Source organism: Pogona vitticeps, chromosome 2 (assembly GCF_051106095.1).
Source record: "Pogona vitticeps strain Pit_001003342236 chromosome 2, PviZW2.1, whole genome shotgun sequence".
Lineage (NCBI taxonomy): Eukaryota > Metazoa > Chordata > Lepidosauria > Squamata > Agamidae > Pogona > Pogona vitticeps.
The window spans coordinates 246801027-246827301 of record NC_135784.1 but is presented as its reverse complement, the minus strand read 5'-3'; the positions used below and the strand labels follow the sequence as shown (position 1 = coordinate 246827301).

The 26275-nt window shown below is 41.7% G+C and overlaps 1 protein-coding gene across 4 annotated transcripts in view; it reads right to left on the bottom strand.

The window, feature by feature from the left end:
• Positions 1-3446, bottom strand: part of SYK (spleen associated tyrosine kinase) — a 58222-nt gene extending 54776 nt beyond the window's left edge. For all 4 annotated transcript variants that reach the window (XM_020797541.3, XM_020797542.3, XM_020797543.3 and 1 more), the window contains exon 1: positions 3202-3446. The gene's annotated coding sequence lies outside the window, so the exon portion shown is untranslated. The remainder of the gene's footprint in view (positions 1-3201) is intronic.
• Between the last annotated feature and the right edge of the window lie 22829 nt (positions 3447-26275).

Sequence of the window (26275 nt, the reverse complement as noted above, 5' to 3'; positions counted from 1 at the left end):
TGATTCCTGGATTTAAGTTTTATGCCCTGAATTTTGCAGTTGCCATCAATTGTAAGTATGGAATTTGAGGTTATTAAGTCAGCTACTAATATTGCTAATCCCCCAGATGGGCGGCCCTTTGCCGTGGGCCTTTGTGCTGGAAGAGAGTGTACGGCGTATCCAGCTAGGGATATGGGGTGAACTGCCCACGTTTCTTGTAGCAGTATGATACTAGAGCCTCGAAGTAAGTCACTGAACTCAGGGTCCTGCATTTTACTGTACCATCCCGCCACGTTCCAGGAAATCAGTCTTAGATTGGAAGAGGGGACAATAGAGAGTGAATTGGCAGTGAGTCAATTGGTAGACAACAGTGGGGCGTGTGTCGTTGGATCCAATGGGGCGCACATCGTTGGGTCCGGAGGCAAGCTTTCAGTGTGGGAATCCAACCTGGCTAAGTTGTCTGCGTCCGGAATGTCCGAGGGTTCTGACAAATCCGGCGGAGCCGTGGGGCAATCATTGGGCTCCTCTGGATTGTGAATATCCACAGTCACTTTAGCTGGATTGAATGAGGAGCAGTGCATTTGCAGAGGTGTCAGGAAGTCTTCGCTCTGGCTGGGCTCTAGAGTGATGGGTAGTTGGGAGAGAGTTGGAAGTTGAGCTGTGTTGCTGTGACCCCTTCCATCGCGTCCTGGCAGGTCCTCCAGCAGTCTCTGGGCTGCTCTGTTGAGCTGAACACCAGTAGGCAAAGGGGCGGATAACAGCACGTGATCTGCCGTTAAGTGAGTGGTTGGGGGCAGCTCTGCCTGAGGGCATTCCTTGTGTGAGGAGGTTCTGCCCTTGCCAGCTGTTGCCCATATCGTGGGCTCATTGGCAGTCGGTGTATTTAGGGCTTTGGTCCCCCGAGGGGATGAGAGTCCTGCGGGGGGGCTCTTAGGTTGGAAAGATTCGACTAGGGTCCTCAGTTCCTGCCCTAGTGCCTCAACCTTCCTGAGCACCAGGTTCTGATTTTCCCGTGGCAATTCTTTAAACCCATCGATGGCCTCATTGGGCAGAGGCCAACAATCACATCCCCACTGTTTTGCCACACAACCGTCCTGGTGATCACCCGACTAATAATTACTCTTACTCTTACGACCAACTTGGTGCAATATGGGCTAAGATGCTGAGGCACAAAGCTAAAAACAAAAATAGTGTCCTGAAACAAACACAACTGTGCTCTCATTCTAATAAAACTGTATTTAAAAGTTCTTGTAAAATTATTTGCAAAAGATTCCAAATTCTCCTTTGACTACATTATAGCTTTTACTTCAGTTTTGGTTGTGTGCAAACTGTGGCTCTCCTAAGACATTTATGCCTGTAACTCAAAGGGGGGGGGGAATTAAGTGGAGGATTGCCACTGAAAACTGTGGTCTTGATGCTGGTTATTCAGTTCTGTGGCACTTTCTCTCTGCCAGTGTAACTGTCTGACTGAAATCACGCTGGTTAGCACAGTAAGTTGCAACTAGAGTAGGCCTATTGAATCAGTGGGAGATTTGGTGAGTCAACTTCTCCATAATTTCCACTGATTCAGTGGGCCTACTCTAGTTATGATTTATTTAGCACAACAATTAAATTATTAAAGAGAGCTTACCACTTTTATTTTTGTCTAAAATGCCTGCTCTTTGCCTTAATCTTTGTAAATAAGCAAGGAAATCTTTAATTCACTGCTCATGGATGTAACCCAGTCTAGCCATACTGAATGTACAGGATTATACAGTATTTCTTGTCATGCAGCATACACTGTGAATGCAGTAGTAATGGAGTTTGACTCGGACACACATCCTAAAAACAGTGTATTTGATGTTTCATGTCAAACAAGTTCTCTCAAAAAATGAACAACTGTAATGTTTCTTTGTCTAAATAGCAAAACTGTACATTCATGTTGTACAAATCTTTGCAATTGTAACTGAATTAGCTCTGCAAAAAACATACTGTATTCCATTTTAAGGCTGTAGCAAACTGCCCACTTTCCATGCAACAACTCATCCATAAACAAAAACAATAAAAAACAAATATCTAGTTTCAAGAAGAGTTCTAGAGAGCTGAAAAACTTGCCACCAACGGTCTCAGTAAAGATACTACCGTACAGTTACTAAAAGAGAATACTGTATTCTAGTTTCTCTAAAGATTAATGGCATGTACTACTGTTCACACCAAAATGAACTGAAGAAATTGTGAAATCCTTCCACATGTTAAGTTAGAATTCTGTATTGAGATTTTGCTTTGGGGGATACAAAAAGGAAGAAACACAGAGGGGTTTTTCTAGCACACAGAAGAAGTAACAGCCATTAAGCCCGTTATTTTAGTTGTCTTTGTTCTATCATCATTAGTTTAGATGACTCCAAACAGCAACAATTTGGATGTGGAGACTTTTTTGGGTTACAGAATTGTAATTCCGCCTCCATTACATGCATGTGCAATATGAATTTTAAGTGCAGTCCATATTACTTATGGAGCAGAACAGACTAAAATGTTTTTTGAGGGTTGGGCACATTAATAAAAGAGCCGTTGTGCAAGACAAGCTTGCATATTTATTAATCTACATGCCAGGTTTAGAAATGCACGTATTCATCACACCACACTGAGTATCCACAGTCTCAGTGCACTGTTTTTAAAATCCATTTTCTTTATGAGAAAGGTCGGCCGCCCAGCCTGGAAGCCAAGGCTGTGTACACTGTGCATTACAACCAACACTCCACTTTGACAGGGGAAGCTTGGCGTCGGCTTCAGGGCTCTGCAGAGCCAAGAAGGTCGGTGGGCTGTCCTCTAGGGAAATCGCCATCTCTACGTCTACCCTCGTCAGTTCTCCTCAACCCAAAACCAGAAGCGCCAGCGCCAGGACTGGCAGGGGGCTCGCCGAGGTGAAGCGACTCCCTTTCCAAATCCTCTCTTCCTCAGCTTGGCCATGGCCACGCCTCTTTTCCCTTTCCCTGAAGAAAGGCCGCTCCCTATATCGGCCCCTCCGCCACAGACAGACACCCTACGAGTTACGTCTTTAGGGCTCTAGCTGCCCCCCCGTTTCCCAGAGGAGCCCAGGTGTCCGGGACGCCTTCCTGGGAGTCACTTCCTCCTCCTCCTCCTCCTCGCCAAACGTCCCCGCAGCCTAAAGGCCGAAGAGCTCCCTCTCCCAAAAGCCCCCCTCCCGCTCGCCTCCTCTCGACAGGTGAAGCCGGAGGCCCTTACCTTGAGGAGAAAGGGTTGGGAAAACTCTTTGAGAAGTCCCGCCAGGGACCTGCCCTCGCCAGCGGGGAGCGGAGCGGGGCGGCGGGGAGGCAAAGAGGCCACCCTCCCCGGACGAAAACCCGCGCCAGTCTCCGCGAGGGCGCGTCCCAGCTCTTGACGGGAAGCGCCCCGACCTCCAGCTTCGCTCTCTTCCGACGGTGGGAAGCGAAGGGCCCGGTCCAGAAATTCTGGCGGCCGCCGTCGCCGTCGCCCTCAGTGCCACGCCTGGTGGGCCCCCCGCTTGAGGCCCCAAAGTCCGTTCAGGATGACTGGAGCGCTAGCTTCCTCATTTTCTCGCTCGCAGCCCCAGCTATTTCCTCAGCGCTGGGTTTCAAGCTGAGCCACACTTCCTCGTCGGGCAAAAAGCGCATCTGCCTTCATTTGCTTAAGAGAGTTTCAGAGCCGGCGAATAAACAGGGAAGGGGGGGGGGAAGAGGTGCAGGCTTCTTTTTTTTACCCGAATGACTAAACCAAGGGACACTGCGGGGGCCCGAGGCCGGGTGGGGGGAAAGTAACGTGTCCGGAAATTTTGGACTCCTGTGAAATTGGGGGGGGGGGGGGGGTTGGGGATCGAGTGTAGCATTTGTCACTTACCGTGTTGTAAACTCATCCGATCCCATTGACTGGTGGGGACCTGCTATAACTCTGAGCTCGTGTTGGAAAGCATGATAACGGGTGCCGCCTTTATTTTTAAAGAACAAGCGGCGAGCCTAGGATGAAAAGAGATCCCAGCCACCTTGGCTTGGTTATTGATCTCTCTCCGGAGAGAGGATTGGTTATTTAAGGAGCAGCACCTTCTCATGCCTTCACCAGGAGGCTTCTCAGAAGTGGCATGTTGAGGGCACTTGGGCCCAACTCACTGAACCATATTCAGTTCCACCCCAGTGAGACTGACTAGATAAACAGGTTGAGGGGACAGATCATCATCTCCTGTTGTATTTTTCAGTGGGGTGGCTGGGAAGGCAGAGATTACCCTTTCCCAGTGCTGTGCTCCAGAAAAATCACTGCTTTCTGCTGCAAAAGTGCTACAAACACCTCTTTCTTAAAAATACTCTGTCCTCTGCTAGAGTGCCACAAGTCTGGTCCATTTTGCCACAGTTCCAGGAAAGGGTGAGTGTCAGGAAGTAGAAATAACAGCTGCCCTGTGTTGTTTGCATACTTCCTCCTTTCTTCCTGGAAGCATTCCCCCACTGCTTACAGAAACAGACACCACCTCAGAAGAGCTCCTCAACCTTTTGCTCTCAACTATAAGAGGATGAATTAAGCAAGTGAAAATTTTTGCTCTCCATGGTTGTTGACTTGCCCCCCCATCTCCAAATCCAGTGGTGTGGTAGCGCCAAGGCTTACAGGACTGAAGTGCCCTATATTTTTGATCTGCAGGAAAAATGACATAATTTGCCCTTCCCATTGCTTAGGCATCTGTTCACATGGAGTTTAGTTGAGGGAGAAATAAATAACTGGGGAGAAGCTGAAAATACTGCTCAGGGGCTATACATAATATGATGCATAGTATCTGGAGATTGCTTGGTCTTGAATAGAAAACCTGCTCCCAGTGGAGATGGAAACGGATAGAACTAATTTGTTGATAAAGCTCAATAACTGCTCTCTCCCACCTCAGATATTCTTTATGAACATGGTTGTGGAGATTGCGGTGTTGAACACCTACACTTCCAAATTTACCAGCACAACACTGGAATACTTGCTCATTCTATCTCTTTGAGTGATGCAGCAGGAAAGACTGGGCTTTGCCATCCAGAAAGAGGGAGGGAATAAGCAAGAAGTGGGCTTCTGTTCCATCTACTCCTGAAAGTATGTTTATGTAGAATTTATCCTACAATGAGTTCCTACTGTAGAATAATAGGGCATTCCCAGCCACTCCTATGCAAAGGTGTGAATGAGGGAAAATGATGAGCAGGTTATGCAAGACTTAGATACTTGCCATTTCAAAACTTTCCAATATGTAAAATTCCCATTCAGCAGGTTGAGCTGGTTTTCCTCTTGGATATTATGTAATGATTAGTGCTTTGGAAAGACTAGAAGATGACAAATCTGCAGGGATAAAAACCTTTAGGGTGAAGAGAACTATGTCTAAAAAAAAAGTCCTGCATCTTGAAATAAGTTGGGTATGTAATGATATTGTGATGATGTCCAACATTCAGTAGGAGAAGAATTAGAAGATTACACAGAGATTTCATTGACAGCAAACAGAAGTTTCTCTTTACTATTTCTCAGTTGAGACCTCACTGTTCTGCATAAGCAATTCAGATAGTACCTTTCATTGATAGGTATTGTTGCATTTACAGTATTAACATTCGATTTCTTTCTGCCAACACCCTAAATGATGTGATCCTTCATGTGTTACAAAATATGTTCCATTTAAGACATGCCTTACTGAGCACAACACTTTGGTGAGTTCCTTAGAATTAGAGCTTAAAGTCATATACCGGCCTTTTCTTTCAGTCATTTTATAACTTTCCTCATTAAAGAATCTCTTTACATAGTCAATTATTTGTAGGAACACCTGAAAGTTGCAAGATATTATCAAAGAGCATTCTAAGTTGTAAGCTCTGCCAGACCTGTTCTGTGGTCTCTGCCTGTATTCTGCCAACTCTGAGATGGTGAAGCCCAGACTGATTGCAGCTACAGAAGCTCCTCCTATTGTTGAAGGTGGCAGAGGAAATTCAAACTGTAGCAGATTTTAATATTAAATGAATGTTATTTTTTGATGTTATTTGGATTTTTAAAAGTCCTTTGCTCAAAATACTGGTGGATTGTTTAATCTTAGGTGTTATTAATATGACATGGTTTTGATCATTACTTTTTCAAAAATTATATGTATATTTGAATAATACAATGACTTGTAATTGTTATTGAATTATCTATTTTGTCATCTAAATTTTTCTCATCTTGTTGTGAACTGCTTTGAATATTGTTTGCCATGAAAAAATGACATTTAAATAAACCAGTGCTTAGTCATCTCAATTTGCAGAGGTCTATATATCCACAGTGCATCTACAAAAGAAGGCAAACAACCATATTATGCTATCTATATTTATATATGTATATTGAAATTTTACATACATTTGTTTGTGCATGCACACATGTGCATCTGTGCATAATTCTATCATCTCTATTTTGTAAAATGAAATTCTAAGACATTTTAGATATTACTTATGTTCCTTGCACCTACCATGTTCTCTACATTTGTGAGTTTGCATGAAGTCGTTGGAAATAGTACAAAAGAGATTTTTGAGGCATTCTTGTGTTATCCATGAGTGTACCAGTAACCATCCTATAAGTGGAAACAGGCCTATCCTCTATTTAATCATGTATCATTAAGGGTATGATTTGAGGCAAACTAAAGCCATATTTGGTCAGTGGCCAGAATTCTGTTGTTATCTGCATAAATTTCACATAGTTTGCAGCTAAATGACAAGGTGTTGGGGTGCATCTTGGTTGCATGTCTTGTCATGTACCCAATTGCACAATGGAGGTATGACTGGCACCTCATTGATTAGCTGCACTTACCTGTGGCAAGTTGTGCCAACTTTACACCAACCCCACTAAGACTGTGAATGTTACTGAATAAACACAAAAACTGTTATTGAAGAGACATGGAAATGCACAGGGAAGAACAGGGCTGGTATGTTTCCCTTCTTTTGCATTTATTCAATAATGGCTCCAGAAGATGTTAATGAAATGGCTGATAGAAGACTGTCAAAGAAATGAAATGGTTGACAGAAGATTGTCAAAGAAATACTGGTACAAACAGGTGACATAAATAGTACATATCAGGCAGATGCAGCACTGTGTGCTTTTTTTACACTGTCTCCTGTCTGACTGGATGAGCAAACTGCTTAATTCCAAACAGGTATGGATAGGGACGTGATGAAAAATTATTATTCTCAGTATTTAAAGAAAAATAATAACTTGTCAAAGTATTTATGGAAACACTCTTCCACATCTGAGAAGAGCCTTTGTAGTTGATACCAGCTGCTGGTATGTTACTGTAGGGCAAGGATGCAGATTATGGATTGCAGCTTCCATCAGCCCTACTCAGCATAGACGATAGCAATAGATAGTGGGAGCACCAATCCAATGAAGTTGACTCCAAGGGCCACAGGTTACTTTGCTATTTAAAAGGCAGATCTGTATGTTTATGGAGGAAGCTGAACAGGAGGCATAGCCCATCATTTATAGTTTTCTGTCTTGCATGACTCTCCCAAAACAATTTTTGTAATTTTGTCATTTGTCTTCGTGTACTAGGAGATTAATAAATTATACAGTGGCAAAATTAAAAATAAAGGCATAGCTTGACAACTTGCATTATTTGTAACAGCAGCTAAGGAAATTTGAACAAGTATCTTGAAGGAACTGTCAGTTGATGGCAAATCAGATTGATACTGTAATTTGTTTAAGCAAATGAAAATTTGATTTTAGTTATGTTGGAAAGCATAATTTCTTAAGTTTTGTACCCTTATGAGCCAGTGGCTCTGACTTCCCTTGACCTCCCTCTTCACCCTAGTGCCTTCTCTCTTCTTTTTGTACCTTTGTTTTGTGCCTCTCTCTCTTTTTTAATCTTGGTACTCATTCAGTTAATATGAGTTCACTTCACAGAATCTCTCAGCCAGAAGGGCTCCTATTAATGAACATTTTGAGCCCCTCATCCATCAAATTATGGCCTGTCAAAACATGTTCATTTCCAAACTCAACTTGTCAATGTATTTAAAATTATGTGTCACACAACTTGGTAGACAACAAAAAATACAGTTTTTGAGACATCTCAAAGTGATTTTCGTACATACCATTTAGCTTATATTTTACATCAGAACATTCTCAAGATAATCCCTTCCATTTGGTAAAAATCCTTCCAGTCATATAGAAAAAAATTATTGGAGTGCCCCAGGGGCTCCCAAAATGATATTTGTGTATGCTACATAGCCTACATTGTTAAGTCACAACACCTAAAAGATACCCTTTATGTGAAAATCAATCCTGTGTTTAAGAGGAAAACATTGGGTGCCCCTGAGATCCCCGCAGTGATTTTTGTGGTTCAGGGAAAATTCAGCCAGCTATTTAAGAGAAACATTTGGAGATGGCCTTGCAAACCCCCAAAGAAACTTTTTATGTGTGCTACAATGTAGTTACATAGCCTACATTTTAAGTCACAGCACTCCAAATATATCCTTCAAATTTGATGAAAATCCATATACTGTACCTGTTTAAGATCAAATCATTGAGATGCCCCCAGGGGTTCCCAAAATGATTTGTATGTGTGCCCCACATATATTTTTTTAACTCAGACCATTGAAATAATAACCATGCCATTTATTAAGAAAGTGAGTCAAACGTGCCCTAAGTTGAGCAAAAGACTCCTCAGGTTTCTTTGGAATTGATCTAAATTTTCTCGTTAGATGCTTTGAATTAATCCAAAATCGGGAATATACCTTTCAAAATCTCTAGCTTGTTCCAGAGACATCTGTGAATAGATCTCAGATAAAGCTCCCCCTATCTGTTTTTTTTAAACTTTTTTTTCATAAAATACAATATAAAATACATAAACCAAAATACGAATCAGTTGTTTTCCCCACCACCCTAGTTGGGGCCTGTTGCAGTAATGTTCTTCACCCATTGTCTTCCTTTATTGTCCTCTTCTCCAGAACTGCATTGATTCCTGGTTTGGAACTTTCCCTTTTCCTCTTGTTAGCACATATTGAATAAATCTGCCCCACATATCATAAAGGTTTTTTTTAATCTCTCCTTTCTTAACCTTTAAATTACAAGTTAATGTATCATTTATAGCAATGTTCCATATATCATTATACCATTCTTCCATTTGAAATTCAAGTTTTGATTTCCAATTCCTGGCTATTATTAATCTGGCTGCTGTTAATAAATTGGTAATCAACACTCTGCTCATCATATCATATTCCACATTTACAAATATTGATAACGAAGGATTAAATTATATATCTCTTTCACATGTATCAGTTAATTCTTTAAAAATTACAGTGGTGCCTCGCTTGACGAGGATAATCCGTTCCAGTGAAATCGCTGTAGAGCGAAATCTTCGTCAAACGAAATTAAAAAGCCCATTGAAATGCATTGAAAAATCGTTCAATGCGTTCCAATGGGCTAAATACCTCATCATGCAGCGAAGATCCTCCATAGGGCGACCATTTTCAAGTGCCTGTAAAGTGAAAAATCCATCCTAAAAACAGCGGGGAGCCATTTTGCACAGCGGGCGGCCATTTTGAGAGCCGTCGATCAGCTGTTTTAAAAACATTGTTAAGCAAAAAATCCCCAAAGCAGGGAACCAATCGTCGTTAAGCGAATTTTTCCCCTTAAAACATCATTTTGCGATCGCAAAAGCGATCACAAAAGCCTCATTATCAAACGGATTTGTCGTTTAACGAGGTAACCGTTAAGCGAGGCACCAATGTAGTTTCCAAAATATTTGTACTTTTTCACATTCCCACCATATATGAAAATATGTACCAATTTCCTTTTCACATTTCCAACAAACATTCAGATAATTACAACTAATTTTACTCAATTTTATCAGTGTCAAATACCATCTTAAACCTAGTTTTTTAAAAAAATTCTTTCTCACTGACATAAATCATAAAACCCTCATTTTGTATATCTTCATCCATTATTCATCATTTATTATTTTTCCTAAATCTTGTTCCCACACTAACTTCAATCCTTCATTCTTAATCTCTTCTTCTCCTAAATTTAGCAGGAGTCTATAAATTTTACTTACTACACCCTTCACTGACTCAGTCATCTGAACAGCTTCATATGATAATAAAACTTTTTCATACTTTGTACATTTTCTACCTTTGTTATACTTGTTTACCCATTTATTAGTCCATCTTTCTAATTGCATATAATTCAATCATGATATATTCTTATTTTGAAGAATTTGTTTCATTTGATATTTCAATCTCATTTTATCCAACCAATCTTTTAATCTAATCAGTTTTTTTCTTTAAATAATTCTAAATAGACTTTCATATTGGCAAGGAAATTCTCTATTTTAGTCACTAATCCTAATGGAGAGTTAAATGGACATAGATATACCACACATTTAACATCATTTTTTTAAAAAAGAGGATTATTAATTTCACTTATTTTATATTTTTTAGTTATACCAAACAGATGTTTTTCAATACCTCCCTGTAGTTCTGATTATTCCATTTTCTTCCAAATTAACCTTTCTGGGTTAAATATAACTTCCACCACAAACCTCAGCTGATTAGCTGCATAATAATTTTTAATATTTGGTATACCTATACCTCCTCTCTTTTTTTTGTCTTATACGAATACCTTTTATTTATTTTGGCTTTCTTTCCTTTGTTACAATACCTATTAATCAATCCTAGCCAGAATTTAAAATCATCTTCTGTTAATTGTACTGGTGACATCCTAAATAAAAAATTAATGTTTTCATCAGCGCAATCCTTCCAAACCAAGAAAGTTTCTTTTTTAAAAAAATATTTATTTTTTACCTACTAGTGGGGGGAGAGGGAAAAAAATTTGAGGATGGGAGAACAGAGAATATACAGTCATCCGCACTATTCATATTTCAATATCAAACCAACTTTCTGCTTTCTTTTTTAAAACTATTTGATTACCCTCCAGTTATCAACCTACAATTATATTTTAGTTTAAACCTAAGTTACTCCAACACTTTAAGGAAACCAAGACCATTTGTAAAATACATCCCATTGTTCAATTTCCTTTTGATTTGGACAATCATTCAGCACACCTGAAAGAATATTCCTTTCTGTCCCTTAGTATATTTTCTCAGTACACTCCTCTTGTTTCCATAGCCCTGCTTTCTTCCAATTTTGGAAGAGAAGAATGGATCCAAAACAGTAATCCAATTTTTAACATAACATTTTATGACCGTTGTGGCTAAATAGCTCACTGGGTAACTCTTTAACCCATCTATATTACCTGGTACCTTACTCAATAAACACAGTTCTGAAGTTAGTGCAATTTCATTTAACTGTTGTTTAACGTCTGATAACTTCTCTTCCATCAGATCTTCTATCTGACTGAGACGCTAATTTACTTGCTGAAATCCTTTTGCATGGTAGCCTGCCATTCTTCATCTGATTTTTGTCCCTATTCCCAGATTTTGAAATTGGGCAGACAAAGTCCCCAACATTTGATATTTTAATTTTTTCGAGGCAATTTCAATCTTTCTAATAAGTAGGGTCTGTATAAATAGTACTATATCCTTGACCAAAGTGGCCAACCCACTTGGGTGCTTTGGATATTTTCTCCCTCTGAGGCAATTATTACTGAGCCCTCAGTTTCTTCTTCACTTTGAATTTGAGAGTTCCCATTTTCCTCAGCACCTTGGGGGTCAACCTGTGCCTCCATAACCAACTTTTTACTTTGTTTGGGTGGCAACACAATTCCTTATTAAACTAGACAGGTTCTTTTCCCTCACAAGATCGAAACGGACTTTTTTTTCAGTGGCTTTCCTTATAAATAAGTCATAGAGTCATAGAGTTGGAAGAGACCATTGAGGCCATCCAGTCCAACTTCCCGACAGATGGCCATCCAGCCTCTGCTTAAAATCCTCCAAAGAAGGAGACTCCATCACCCTTCGAGGCAGCCTATTCCACTGCTGAAAAGGTTGCACTTTTCCAAGCAGCTTGCCTTGGCTAATTCCAAGCGTGCAACCCTTGCCACAAAATTTCGCTGTCTGTGCGATTCTTGTCTCCAGACACAAGAAGAACTTTCTACTTAGCTTTTCTTTACTTTTAGCTTTTATTATCACCTCAGACCTATCCTGACTTAGGCTTATACTCCATCTGCTACTGCTCTTTACCCTCAGAACTCCAGATTTTGAGCTAGCCACTTGGTCTTGTAAAATCTGAGATAAATGGTTTATCTTGAGTAGGTATTTTCCCTATCTTAGGATTCTCCAGATCTGGGTTCGGAAGCCCTGAAACGAAGTCTTCCAGAAGACTGTAATGGGTAACCACTTCTTACCACAGATCCTAACCCCTCCTAGGTAGGAATACCTTCAAACTCAAACCAATTCCATTTTTTGCTGGATTGTTTCATATCCCAGTGCTCTGCCACCAATTTGTCACATTCCCGCCTGTCCCTAGGTTGTTTCACCAAGCAAAAGGCACAAGCTATGTGTCGTGTTGCTGTGACCAGTTGATTACATCAAAATTGTTTATTATTAATGATAGAGGTCCAAGCAATGTGTCATTTTAAAAAGAACCAAATAGAAGTTGTTTATTATTACAGGTGATGAAGGTACAGTCAATGTTGTTAACTCTTAACAAAACATCCCACTTCATCCACCCTCAACCACCAATCCTCTCTCTCTCTCTCTCCATTCCCAAACTCCAAATTCACAAATCTTCTCTCTCCCCCTCCTGCAGGGACTCTGGTGACTCCGCCTCCCCAGCACTCTCATTGGTACATGCAGAAAGCCCATTAATATTCATGATCTGGGCAGATGCCACAGTGTGCCCCACAATGTTTTTTAAACTCAGACCATTGAAATAATAACATAATAACCATGTGCCATCAAGTCAACCGTGACTTATGGCAACCATTTTCAGGGTTTTCCAGGTAGAGAATACTCAGAGGTGGTTTACCATTCCCTTCTTTAGGGGGATCCCTTGGACTGTGCAGCTTGCCCAAGGCCGCACATGTTGGCTCTACTCACAGGAGGCATAATGGGGAATTGAACTACCAATCTTTGGCTCCAGAGAACTAAACCACTGAGCTATCCAGCCAGCAATCAGACAATTCCAAACCTAAACTAAAAATTTTGTGAAACTCTGTTCAGCCATTTTTACATGATACAATAAGAAACAGATAGGCAAGCAGAGAGAAACTTACTTTTATTTATATAGATTTGAGATAGTTTTTGGTATCATGTGCACTGGAACATAGCCCCAAGCAGCAAGATTTTAGTGTATCATATGCTGTTTTGTACCTATTATGTAAAATGAAAATATCCTAAATATGTCAACAGGCTAATATCTGTTACAACTGCTGGGTCTGATTCCACTTATATCAGATTGTTTCACATTTTTAAAAATACTGTAGGCTACCTTCAAATACGTTTTTGAAAAGCCGTGAACGAGTATAGATTAGTAAAAAAAAAAAAAAATCTATATCAGCTATAAGAGCCTATGTGAAATTTCATATATATGGGTGGGTTAGACCGCGTATGAGTTTTTCTTGTTTTTCAAATAAAGTTTATATAGAAACAAATAAGAAAAATAACTTGGTTGCTAAAACAAGCATCTCATTTATTGTTGTTTCTAGGTAGGCTTTACTGGAATCAGAGATCAAACTGCTTCAGAAGTTGATGAGAACGGAAACTACAAGCTTACAGTGTCCAGCTAGCTTAACCACATGTGAAGGATATCCCCTGCTGTGGGCTTGCATCTTTTTTGCTCTGTCATAAACAAGCCTAGGTGGTTACAGCAATATGGTTACATGCTGATTTTTTTATTCATAAAATGATGACTAAAATTTTTGTACATAATACAGAAGACAATAAAAACACTGTGCTGTATGTCACAGTGCAATAAGGTAAAAGGTAAAGGTAAAGGTTCCCCTTGACAATTTTTGTCCAGTCGTGTTCGACTCTAGGGGGCGGTGCTCACCCCTGTTTCCAAGCCATAGAGCCAGCGTTTTGTCCGAAGACAATCTTCCGTGGTCACATGGCCAGTGCGACTTAGACATGGAACGCTGTTACCTTCCCACCGAGGTGGTCCCTATTTATCTACTTGTATTTGCATGCTTTCGAACCGCTAGGTTGGCGGGAGCTGGGACAAGCGATGGGCGCTCACTCCGTCGCGTGGATTCGATCTTACAACTGCTGGTCTTCTGACCCTGCAGCACAAGCTTCTGCGGTTTAGCCCACAGTGCCACCACGTCCCTCTACAATAAGATTATGGGTAAAATTGCAAACTGTGTATCCCTTGCCCTTTTGATCTGGACTAATCTCTACTAAAAGTAGAGGGAGAATAACTTAGTTTTGCTCACACGATTGATACAGCTGCCTATTTTGTTTTCCATTTTATATCTCTTGGCAACTGTGATAAGCTTCAGGAATACAGGTAGCATTAGGGTATGTTCTCAAACTCATGCTTAAATCCTGTCAATGCAATCTCCATGCATCTCTTGTTGTTGTTTAGTCATTAAGTTCTGTCCAACTCTTCATGACCCCATGGACCAGAGCATGCCAGGCCCTCCTGTCTTCCACTGCCTCCTGGAGTTGGGTCAAATTCATGTTGGTAGCTTCAATGACACCGTCCAACCATCTCGTCCTCTGTCGTCCCCTTCTCCTCTTGCCCCCACACTTTCTCAAGATCAGGGTCTTTTCCAGGAAGTCTTCTCTTCTCATGAGATGGCCAAAGTATTGGAGCCTCAGCTTCAGGAACTGTCCTTCCAGTGAGCACTCAGGCTTGATTTCCTTCAAAATGGATAGGTTTGTTCTCTTCGCAGTCCAGGGGACTCTCAAGAGTCTCCTCTAGCACCGCAATTCAAAAGCAGCAATTCTTCTATGGTTAGCCTTCTTTATGGTCCAGCTCTCACTTCCATACATTGTTACTGGAAAAACCATAGCTTTGACGTTGCAGACCTTTGTCAGCAATGTGATGTCTCTGCTTTTTAAGATGCTGTCTAGGTATGTGATCGCTTTCCTCCCAAGAAGCAGGCATCATTTAATTTCATGGCTGCTGTCACCATCTGCAGTGATCATGGAGCCCAAGAAAGTAAAATCTGTCACTGCCTCCACATCTTCCCCTTCTATTTGCCAGGAGGTGATGGGACCAGTGACCATGATCTTTGTTTGTTGATGTTGAGCTTCAGACTATTATCTTTCATACCCGGATGCATTTAATCATACAGTACATAGTAAGAAAGGGTCCTCACCAAGGTTTGGCAACAATAGTGCAGAACCCATAACCATGTCTGATCTACAGACTTCTAATGGTTTAGGACCCTTGGTATTTGAAGTTCCACTTTCCCTGGTATTTAAGCCACATTTAACATCTAACAACTTGCTTTGGATGTCTTCACTGATCAAAATTTGGTGGATATCCATTCAAATGCCCAGCTTTTGTTGGATTACAACTCTCTGCCAATATAGTTGGTGGCGAGGAACTCTGAGAGTTGCAGTCCAGCAGCAACTGGGGCACCCCACCCATACGTGAGGAACATACATTCTTAGTGGTAACATCTACATTAATCAGGTCATTCAAACCACATCTTTTCGGTCTTTACAGGCTGCCAATTCCTTTTGAGTCCAGAGTGTTGGTACTTTCTTTTAAAGCCCAAGTATATGAATAAATGTCAGCTCCAATATGAATCTGTAATCAACATGTTATAACCAGTCAAAAACTTTTCCCAAGTGCATTTTTATAAATTGAAAATGAGGAAGAGATCAACTTTAGGTGAGACCTCTGTGACTATGGTTTTGAAATGTTCTCTAAGGCAGAGGTCCCCAACTCCCATGGCCCCGTGCCAGTCCGTGGCCTGAGCTGGACCGGGCTGTGGAGACAGACCTCCCACCCCACCCCCTGCATGCAGTCACCCTCGCGCAGCATATTTGCGCATGTGAGAGCACAGTGCTGTCATTTGCACATGCATACGAGTGCACGTGCCCCACCACAAGCACCACACCACCGTTTGCACATGTGCATGAGCACACCCCCACACAAGTGCCATGCTGTTGTTTGCGCATGCATGTGTGCGCTCATATATGCATATGCACAAGCACATGGGGTGCCCCACCTTCCCCAGCTGGTCTGCAGGGTGAAAATGTTTGGGGACTCCTGCTCTAAGGAACCATATCTGGCACCAATCCCATTATTTTTAGGTTCTAGATTAAAATTTGTTTTCCCCACATAAGCATTTTCATGGAATCATAGAATAATGGAGTTGGAAGTAGACTATAAGGCCATCAAATCCAACTGTTTGCTCAGTGCAGGAATCCAAAGAAATGAATATCTGACATATGCTTGTAAATATTGCTGCTGACTATTTGTCCCTTGCATATCAATCCTTTTCTGCAAACTGCATGTTTTTTGTGTGAGTCTTTTTATGTTAAATAGTACAGAAATGGTGTTGGAGGAGACTCTTGAGAGTCCCCTGGACTGCAAGGCGTTCAAACCTATCCATTCTTAAGGAAATCAAACCTGAGTGCTCACTGGAAGGACAGATCCTGAAGCTGAGGCTCCAATACTTTGGCCATCTCATGAGAAGAGAAGAGTCCCTGGAAAAGACCCTGATGTTGGGAAAGTGTGAGGGCAAGAGGAGAAGGGGATGACAGAGGACGAGATGGTTGGACGGTGTCATCCAAGCTACCAACATGAATTTGACCCAACTCCGGGAGGCAGTGGAAGACAGGAAGGCCTGGCATGCTCTGGTCCATGGGGTCATGAAGAGTCGGACACGACTTAATGACTAAACAACAAAAGTACAGAACTATTTCAGTAAGTAAATACATACTATCGAATGCCTTCTCCAGAAGGCTTATCTACACCTTTGGTTATCAAGGGTAAACTAACATTTTCAGTCGGCTGAAATACGGAGCTGAGTGATTTTCTAATTCTGATGTTGACTAATTTTTTTCTCTACAAAAGCTGTTGTTTTTAGTGAGGACCTTTTATTTTGGGGGAGAACGTGTGCTATAGATGGTTGTCAGATTGTGTGATCTTTGTACTATTTTCATGACTTTGGGAGTGGTTGCTGCTGGCACTGAATTCTCACTCTTGTTGGTTTTTTAATTTTTTAAATTAATTTTCATAGGGATAGGGGTAATGGTACAAATAGAGGAACCAGGTTAAAGGGGGAGGGTAGGGTAGGAAAGAATTCCAGAGAGCAAAAAATATTCTTACATCCACTTATACAATATATTAAAAATGGAAATCATATAAAGAGAAAAAGAAAACATTATAGCAATTTTTCAAGATATCTATCATTACTAATCTTCCATTTTCTTGGACCTTCTCTTTCTTTTTCTTTTTAAGCTTATTAATTTTATAGGTTTAATATGATCCCGCCAAGTTTATGTCTATTGCTCTAAATCAATGTTATAACCATTAGTTTGTATTTATTTTATCATATATTCTTTCACCACAAAATACCTTCTTAAATTTAACAATGTTTATCTCCACTGCTCAATCTCCATATTCTAACCAATATTTTGTACACTGAATTTTCACTGTTAATTTCAATGTGTTTTCATTGATGAGATGATATACATCTAATCATGAGCTGGACAGTTCAATGATTTAGGGATCTGGTTGTGGAGTCAGAGGTTGGGAATTGGAGTCATCATGAAGTGTCCCAGGAGAAGTGTTGGCTTGGGCAAGCTGCATGGTAGTCCAAAGGTGCCCCTTGAAGAAGGGAATTGTAAGCCACTTCTGTGTATTCTCTACCTAGAAACCTCTGGAAAGAGTTATTGTAAGTCAAAATTTATTTGATGTCACAGAATTATTATTAATGAGATGCTAGGTATGTTCCTACAAATATGCCGAGGAATGCAAGTAGCCCTTCATTAATGAGCGGCAGATTGCCACCAAGACATACAATCTGTCTTAAGAAAGCTAAATTGGCAATATGATTCTTACCATATTATCTAGGACCTATGTATTGATATATGTGATTTTGGAGGGAAAGGATAAGATGCATCCCTTTACTATGGAAACAAACTAGCCAGTCACACCCGGATGTAAAGAAAAGGTACAACACATGTGCACAGGATAGCAGAGGAAGACCAGCAGTTAAACCTGACTTTCTTTTCAAGTGTGGGTTTTGGACAAGCAAAATTCCGCATGGCCATTAGACAGTTAACTATTATAACTGCTGTAACTGATTTCTTTTAATGTAGTTTCTAGATTCCTGCAAAGGGAAGTGAAATTCTGTGTTGGATTGCCTTCAGCATCCAGCAGATGGCACAATTCCTTGCAGAAACTGAGAGAGCAGTCTGTTTACCATTTACTAAAGATACAAATATAATACATGAAAACATAAATGCATTAAAAATGAGGCCCAATTTTATTACAAATATGGGGTTGGGGTGACATATGGAATCGGGGAAGAGAATATATTCCCCATTCCTCTCTAATGTTTTATATAACGTTTCATATATAATGCATTTGTGACTCTTAAGGTGGTCCAAGTTAGAAATCCCACAAAGTGAAACTCTGAACCTTTTATTAAACAGATTCCAAGGTTGGGAACAAACACATTCAGGTGCCCACCACCACCAACCTGAAAGCATGAAACCATTTTCCAGAGGACAGCTCCTGGAATCTCCTAGTCAGCATTTTCTTGGGGTACGAGGAGTTGTCTGAAAGCTGAATTTGTTGCAGCTCTGACTTCTTAAAGTTGCTTCTGTCACAATTGAACTGGGAATCTACTAACTGGGCACCTCCATAAGGGAATAGCAGGGACTAGGGTAGACATATGTGCTGGTTCAAGGTAAATCGCACTCCGCTATGTGCAAGAGAAGGCCCTGTTCTGTCCCTGTGCATTAGATTAGGCATCCTTCAGTCTCAAGAGGCTATGGTAACGTGCTCTGAATAGAGGACTTGGAACAGCGTCTAGTGTGGCTGAGAAGGCCAATTCGAGAGTGACAATCCCTTCCGCACTGAAGACAAATACAATCTGTCCCCTGTCCAGCTCCCTGATTTGGCTGGTTTCAGGATTGCCTCTTTGCCTCGGCCTGCTGAAGAAGTGCCTCGTCAAATTGGGAGAGGCCATGCTGCACTGTCTGCTCAGATGTAAGTTTCCCAGCTGTTGAGGTCCATTCCTAAGGCCTTCAGATCCCGTTTGCAGATATCCTTGTATCGCAGCTGTGGTCTGCCTCTGGGGCACTTTCCCTGCACTAATTCTCCATACAGGAGATCTTTTGGAATCCAACCGTCAGCCATTCTCACGACATGCCCGAGCCAACATAGACGTCGCTGTTTTGGTAATGTATACATGCTTAAAATTCCAGATTGTTCTAGGACTACTCTATATGGAACTTTGTCCTGCCAGGTGATACCAAAAATGCATCGGAGACAGCGCATATTTTGTTTGTTTGTTTGTTTGTTTGTTGTATTTATACCCCGCCTATCTGGTCAAACGACCACTCTAGGAGGCTGCTAACATATAAACCATTTATCAAATATAACAAATTTTTACAATTAATAGAGAAGTTATTCAGGATGAAAGAAAGAAAGAAAGAAAAGAAAGATATAAAAAGAAAAAGAACGTGTTCAGCTTCGTCTCCTGCTATGCATAAAGGGTCCAGAACTCACTGCAGTACAGGAGTGTACTCAGGACACAGGGTCTATAGACCTGGATCTTGGTATATGCCGTCAGTTTCTTATTAAGCCATACTCTTTTTGTGAGTCTAGAGAACATGGTAGCTGCTTTGCCAATGCGTTTATCCTGCTCGACATCTAGGGAGAGAGTGTCAGAGATTGTCGAGCCAAGGTACACAAAGTCATGAACAACTTCCAGTTCTTGTGTGGAGATGTTAATAAGGGAGGTGAATCCATACCCTGGCCCATGACTTGTGTTTTCTTCAGTCTGATTGTTTTGATTTAAAGTTTTATTATTATTATTATTATTATTATTATTATTATTATTATTATTATTATTATTATTATTATTATTATTATTATTATTATTATTATTATTATTATTATTATTATTATTATTATTAATAATAATAATAATAATAATAATAATAATAATAATAATAATAATAATAATAATAATAATAATAATAATAATAATAATAATAATAATAATAATAATAATAATAATAAATCTATCTGTGCTTATTTAACATCCTGTCTCCTGGGTTTTGTTTATAATCATTTGTTAATACAGCTACAATACATATTAAGTTCTTATTCTATACAGTGTGCTTCTAGCCATTGATAAAACAGATTCCAAGTTTGATAGAATTCTGAATCTTCCTTCCCTTTGATTTTTAATGTCTGTCTGTCCATTTCCAAGCAGTCCAGTATTTTTTAATTATTTCTTCATTTGGAGGTGCTTCTTCATTCTTCCAGTATTGTGCAAATATAATCCTTTCAGCTGTTAAAATACACAGAATTAAATATACATTTTGCTTATCAACATTTTCTGATATTTTACCTAATAGAAAAAAAAATCTGGTTTAAAATTTACATGTTTTCTGGTTATATTTACAAGCCATATATGTATTTTTACCCAAAACCTTTTTGCTTTATCACATGTCCACCAAAGATAATAGTAAGTTCCAGTTTTTTATGACATTTCCAACATTTACTTGATCAAAAATTTACTTGATCGTTTTAGTTAGTCTATCAGGTGGTAAATGCCATCTATAGAACATTTTATACAGTGGTGTCTCGCATTACGACATTAATTCTCTCCAGCGAAATTGCTGCAGAACGAAAACGTAATGCGAAAATAAAAAGCCAATTGAAACGCATTGAAACCCCTTCAATGCATTCCATTGGGCTGGAAACTCACCGTCCAGCGAAGATCCTCCATAGGGCGGCCATTTTCGGTGCTTGTGCAGCAAGGAATCCGTCCCAGAAAACAGTGGAAGCCATTTTATTTACCCGGCGGCCATTTTGAAACCACCGATCAGCTGCCTGAAAATTGTCATTTTGCGAAGAATCGGTTCCTGAAGCAGGGAACCGATCATCGCAAAGTGAAAAAACCCTATTCAGACCATCGTTTTGCGATCACAAAAACGTTGTCGTAATGCGGTTTTGTTGTAATGCGGGGCAATCGTAAAGCGGGGCACGACTGTATAAGTTCTCTTCATAAGATGATGCCATTGTCATTTTATAGTTTCGAATCCACAGCTTTTGCCATTTTCAAGATTAATATTGTATCCAAAGTTTTTTGCCCATTGTACCATTGTTTCTTTGACCTGTTCATCAGCCATTTTCCAATTTAAGAGAAGTTTATATATATTTCCCAATTAATTTATCATCTGACATTAAAATTATTTGGTCAAGGGTTGTCTGTTCTTTACAAAAATCATGTATTTGTAAATCTCTTTTGTACCTAGATTGTAGTTGCATTATGGGCCACCAAGATGAGTCTAGTCCTTGATCTATCAGATCTTTTTTCGATTTTAATTTCTTATTTACATCTAAGATATCTGTATATGTCAAGATTTTCTCAAAGTTCAGAAGATTGGGATGTATGAATGCTTCTATAGGTGAAACCCATCCTGGTATCTTTGTATTCATTTTCATTTTTTCCCCAGATTGTGTACAATTAATTTCTAATATAATGGTTTTGAAAGTACCTGTGGGTTTTGGCATTCTGGTACCAAAAAAAGGCATGCCATCCCAGCTCTAAGTCATGCCCCTCTAAATATAAAAGTATTTTGTTTCTCAAACTAGTCTGATTGTTAATCCAAAGTCTTGGCAGGCCTTGCTAAAGCGATTCATGAGTTGTTGGAGGTCTTCAGTAGAATGGGCAACAACAGCTGCATCATTGGTGAAGAGGAAGTCCCGCATGCATTTCAGCTGGACTTTGGTCTTTGCTCTCAATCTAGAGAGATTAAAGAGCTTTTCAGCTGTTCTAGTCCAGAGATAGACACCTTATGTTGCAGTTCCAAAGGTGTGCTTCAGCATGGCAGCAAAAAAGATCCCAAACAGGGTAGCTGTGAGGACACAGCCCTGTTCATAGCCTGTATATAAAAGCTGGTTTGCTCAGTTCAAATGAGATATTTAGGAAAATGCATATCAGCTATCATTAGTCTTCCCCCCCATCCCACACAGTGATTTCTGAGGAGAGAACAGGCTCAGCAATCAATAAAAATTGATTCCCGCCCCCCCCCCCCCAATCAGCAAACAACACTCTGTGGAATGCATGGTAGAGAGCTGGTTGAAAGTAAGTACCAACAACACAGCACAGAAACATACCCACCCCAGCCAAAACCCACACCCACACCCACCCACCCACCCATACACACACACACACACACACACACACACCGAAGCAGGAGGCTCTCCCAAGACAACACACTCTCTAACTGCCAAAAGTTAAAGAGCTACAGTACAAAGCAGCCGCATCACCACCTACAGTTAGAAATCTGAATTGCCCGCCTTTTTTCCCTGCCTTTTTTTCTGTTCGTAAGTGGAAGCTCCATTCGCAAGTCAAAGCAAAATGTTGCGACCGGAGCTGGGTAGGGACGTTTGTAAGTCGAGGCACCACTGTAATGGGAAAACCAGACATCTTCCATCAATTAAGGAAGCTCTGAGAGATCTCAAACTTTCATGATGAATGTTCTGCATAAACAGCTCATGGGTTTACAGCCATTTATTGTTTAAATAGTCCAAGCTTTCGAGGGCAATATCCTACGTCACTTTCATCAAGGAAGGCAAGATATTTGTTTTAGTTCATATCATGTCTTCCCTGATGAAGATGACTCAGGATATTGCCATTGAAAGCTTGGACTATTTAAGCAATAAACATCTATTGACACGACTGGAAACCCGTGAGCTGTTTATGCAAGGAAGCTCTGTTTCTAACAACCTACTAACAAAGGACTCAATTCCTTTGACAATAAAAACCAATGTTGTATCAGGTTCTGCTTTTTAAAAAAATTAATTTTAGCATACACATGAGGTATGTGCATATGCAAAGCATTGTGCTGGTAGAGAGTTTTTCTGCTCTCCTGCCAAAAGTCTGTTTATTTCATGACAGATGTGGGATTGATACACTGAATGACACATCCGCTTTTTAAAAAAATTCCTGCTATCTGATTATAGTGTTATATCAGATAGCAGAATTTTTTTAAAAAAAATTAAAGCACTGGGCTTGCCAAAAAGCTAGCAGCTGCCTGATCACTCACCCCTTACCCCCAACAGAGTAGACCTTTGGACTAGATGGGCGGGGTATAAATCTAATATAATAAAATAAATAAAATAAATCACTTGCCTGCCTCTAATTGGCCACCCCACTTGCTCATCCTTTCTCTTGCCCAATTGTCCTTGCTCACTTGACCCCTTGTTCACTTGCTTACTCACCTGTGAGGACACACGCACCAACACAAAAGTTTTGTATTGAGGTTAAAGTAAAGGCGACTTTAGCCTGAATAATAATGATAAAAATCCCTCTGGTTTATTCCGGCAGTGGGAGCAGGCCCATATTACCATTATCGGGCCTATTTCGTGCCAATACAGCTGGTGAAACGGCAATATTTCTCCAGCCCTATTGCTTCCTCAGAATGTCATGCAGCAGAGCTGTTTCGGGTGGTCCGGGATCTTCTTCAGCTGGGAAATCCGGTGGAGGTCCTGGACTGCTCATCAACTTGCTGTGATGAGTTTGCCATTCATTTTGAGGGAGAAATCACTCAGATTCGCAGTGGGTTGGACTCCACCATTACTGCAGAATCAGAGGATGTGCTGTGCTTAGGTCAAGTATTAATGGATGAGTTTCAATTGTTGAGACCTGAGGACATGGACAGGGTCCTTGGATCTGTCCATTTTACCACCACACCACTTGACCCTTGCCCATCTTGGCTAATTGGAAGATCAACTAGGGGGGTTTGCACCTGGGTCCAGGAGGCTGTGAATGCCTCTTTGAGAGAGGGAGTGGTCCCTATCACCTTGAAAAAGGCAGTAATTCGGCCACTCCTAAAAAAGCCTAACCTGGATACAAGATTGGTGGTTAACTACCGATCAGTGGCAAACCTCCCTTATTTGGGTACAGTGTTGGAGTGGGTTCTGACCGGGCAACTCCAGGCACTGCTGGATGAAACAGATTTTCTGGATCCATTTCAGGCCGGGTTTTGGGATGGAGGCTGCCTTGTATGATGAACTTTGCTGGGAGAGAGACAGGGGGAGTTTGATCCTGTTGATACTCCTGGACCTCTCAGCAGCTTTCGACACCATCAAATATGGTGTCCTTTTGGATAGGCTGGCTGGGTTGGGAGTTGGGGGCACCGCATTACTGTGGTTCCGCTCCTTCCTAGCTGACCACGTCCAGAGGGTGGTGCCGGGGGACAGTTGCTCTGTGCCATGGCATTTATGTTATGGAGTTCCTCAGGGCTCTATACTGTCCCCCATGCTGTTTAACATCTACATGAAACTGCTGGGAGAGGTCATCAGAGAGTGGTCGCATAGACCAGATGGCGGGATACAAATAAATAAATAAATAAATAAATAAATAAATAAATAAATAAATAAATAAATAAATAAATAAATAAATAAATAAATAAATAAATAAATAAATAAATAAATAAGGAGGTTTGGGCTGAGGAGTCAGCAATATGGTGACGATACTCAGCTCTACATCTCTTTTCCCACCAATCCAGGTGAGTCGGTTTCTGTGCTGAACTCGTGTCTGGACCTGATAATAGACTGGATGAGGGTTAATAAATTGAAACTCAATCCAGATAAGATGGAAGTGTTGTTAGTGGGTGCTTCGCCGGACAGGTTGGAGGGCCACTTCCCTGTCCTGAATGGGGTTACACTCCCCCTAAGGGACAGGGTCCGCAGCTTGGGGGTGCTCCTGGACCCCAGTCTAACACTGGAAGCCCAGGTGGACTCAGTGGCCAGGGGCGCCTTCCTTCAGCTGCAGAAATTATACCAGCTATGGCCCCACCTGGACGAGCAGAGGCTCATGACAGTTATAAATGCACTAGATTACTGCAATGCATTCTACGTGGGGCTGCCTTTGAAGATGGTCCGGCGACTGCAACTAGTCCAGAATCGAGCTGCACAGCTAGTGAGTGGTGGGGCCTCTAGGGAACACATCAAGCCGATTCTGTTTAAGTTACATTGGCTACCAGTTGCTGTCCGAGCCCAATTCAAAGTGCTTGTTTTGACGTATAAAGCCCTAAATGGCTTGGGCCCTGGATACCTGAAGGACCGCCTCCTTCCATATGAACCAACCCGGCAGTTAAGATCTAGCCAGGGGGCCCTTTTGAAAGAGCCGTCCCTCAAGGAGGTAAGAGGGATGGCTTGTAGACAAAGGGCCTTTTTGGCAGCTGCCCCCAGACTATGGAATGCCCTCCCGAGGAAGATTCGTCTGGCGCCGACGCCAGATCAAAACCTTCCTGTGCCAGAAGGTTTCTAACTGAAATAATATCAACTGTGGGTCCTGATGACAATTTTAAGAGTATATATTTTAATTGTACAGTGGTGCCTCGTATAACGAGTGCCCCGTTTAATGACGAATTCGCATAGCGATGGCAAAAATGCCATCGCTTTTGCGATCGTATAACGAAGGTGCCTATGGGGAAAAATCGCTTTGCGATGTTTTCCCCATAGGCACCATTTTCCCCCGGCTGAGCGGCGGGAGCCTCCAAAGGAGCGCTCCTGCCACTCAGCTGGGGGAAAATGCCTGCGGTGGCCTTCGAAGGACCCTTCCGAAGGGTCCTTTTGAGGCCACCGCGGGGGGAGGGTGGGGGGATCCAATGCCTGTCAGGCATCCTGGGCTCGGATCCCACCTGCCGCTGGTTACCCAGCCTTGGGTAACCGGCGGCGGGTGGGATACGAGCCCGGGATGCCTGAAAGGCATCCGGATCCCCCCGCTCTCCCACTCTCCCCCCGCGGCTTGGATTGGACCCGCGGGGGCTAGCCTGCCATGGCTGGACTCCCAAGAGTCCAGCCATGGCAGGGCTATCCTCCCCCACCCTGTCCCCTTCGCTGGCAGCCACCCCTCGCTGCTTTCCCCAGCCTGGATCGGGCTCCTGGGAGTCCGATCTCGGCTAGGGAAGGCAGCGCGGGGCGGCGGGGACAGGGAGGAGGGGTCCCGAAGCCTTCGGGATCCCTCCCCCACCCTGTCCCCTTTGCTGGCAGCCACCCCTCGCTGCTTTCCCCAGCCTGGATCGGGCTCCTGGGAGTCCGATCTCGGCTAGGGAAGGCAGCGCGGGGTGGCGGGGACAGGGAGGAGGGGTCCTGAAGCCTTCGGGATCCCCCTCCACCTTGTCCCCTTAGCTGGCAGCCACCCCTCGCTGCTTTCCCCAGCCTGGATCGGGCTCCTGGGAGTCCGATCTCGGCTAGGGAAGGCA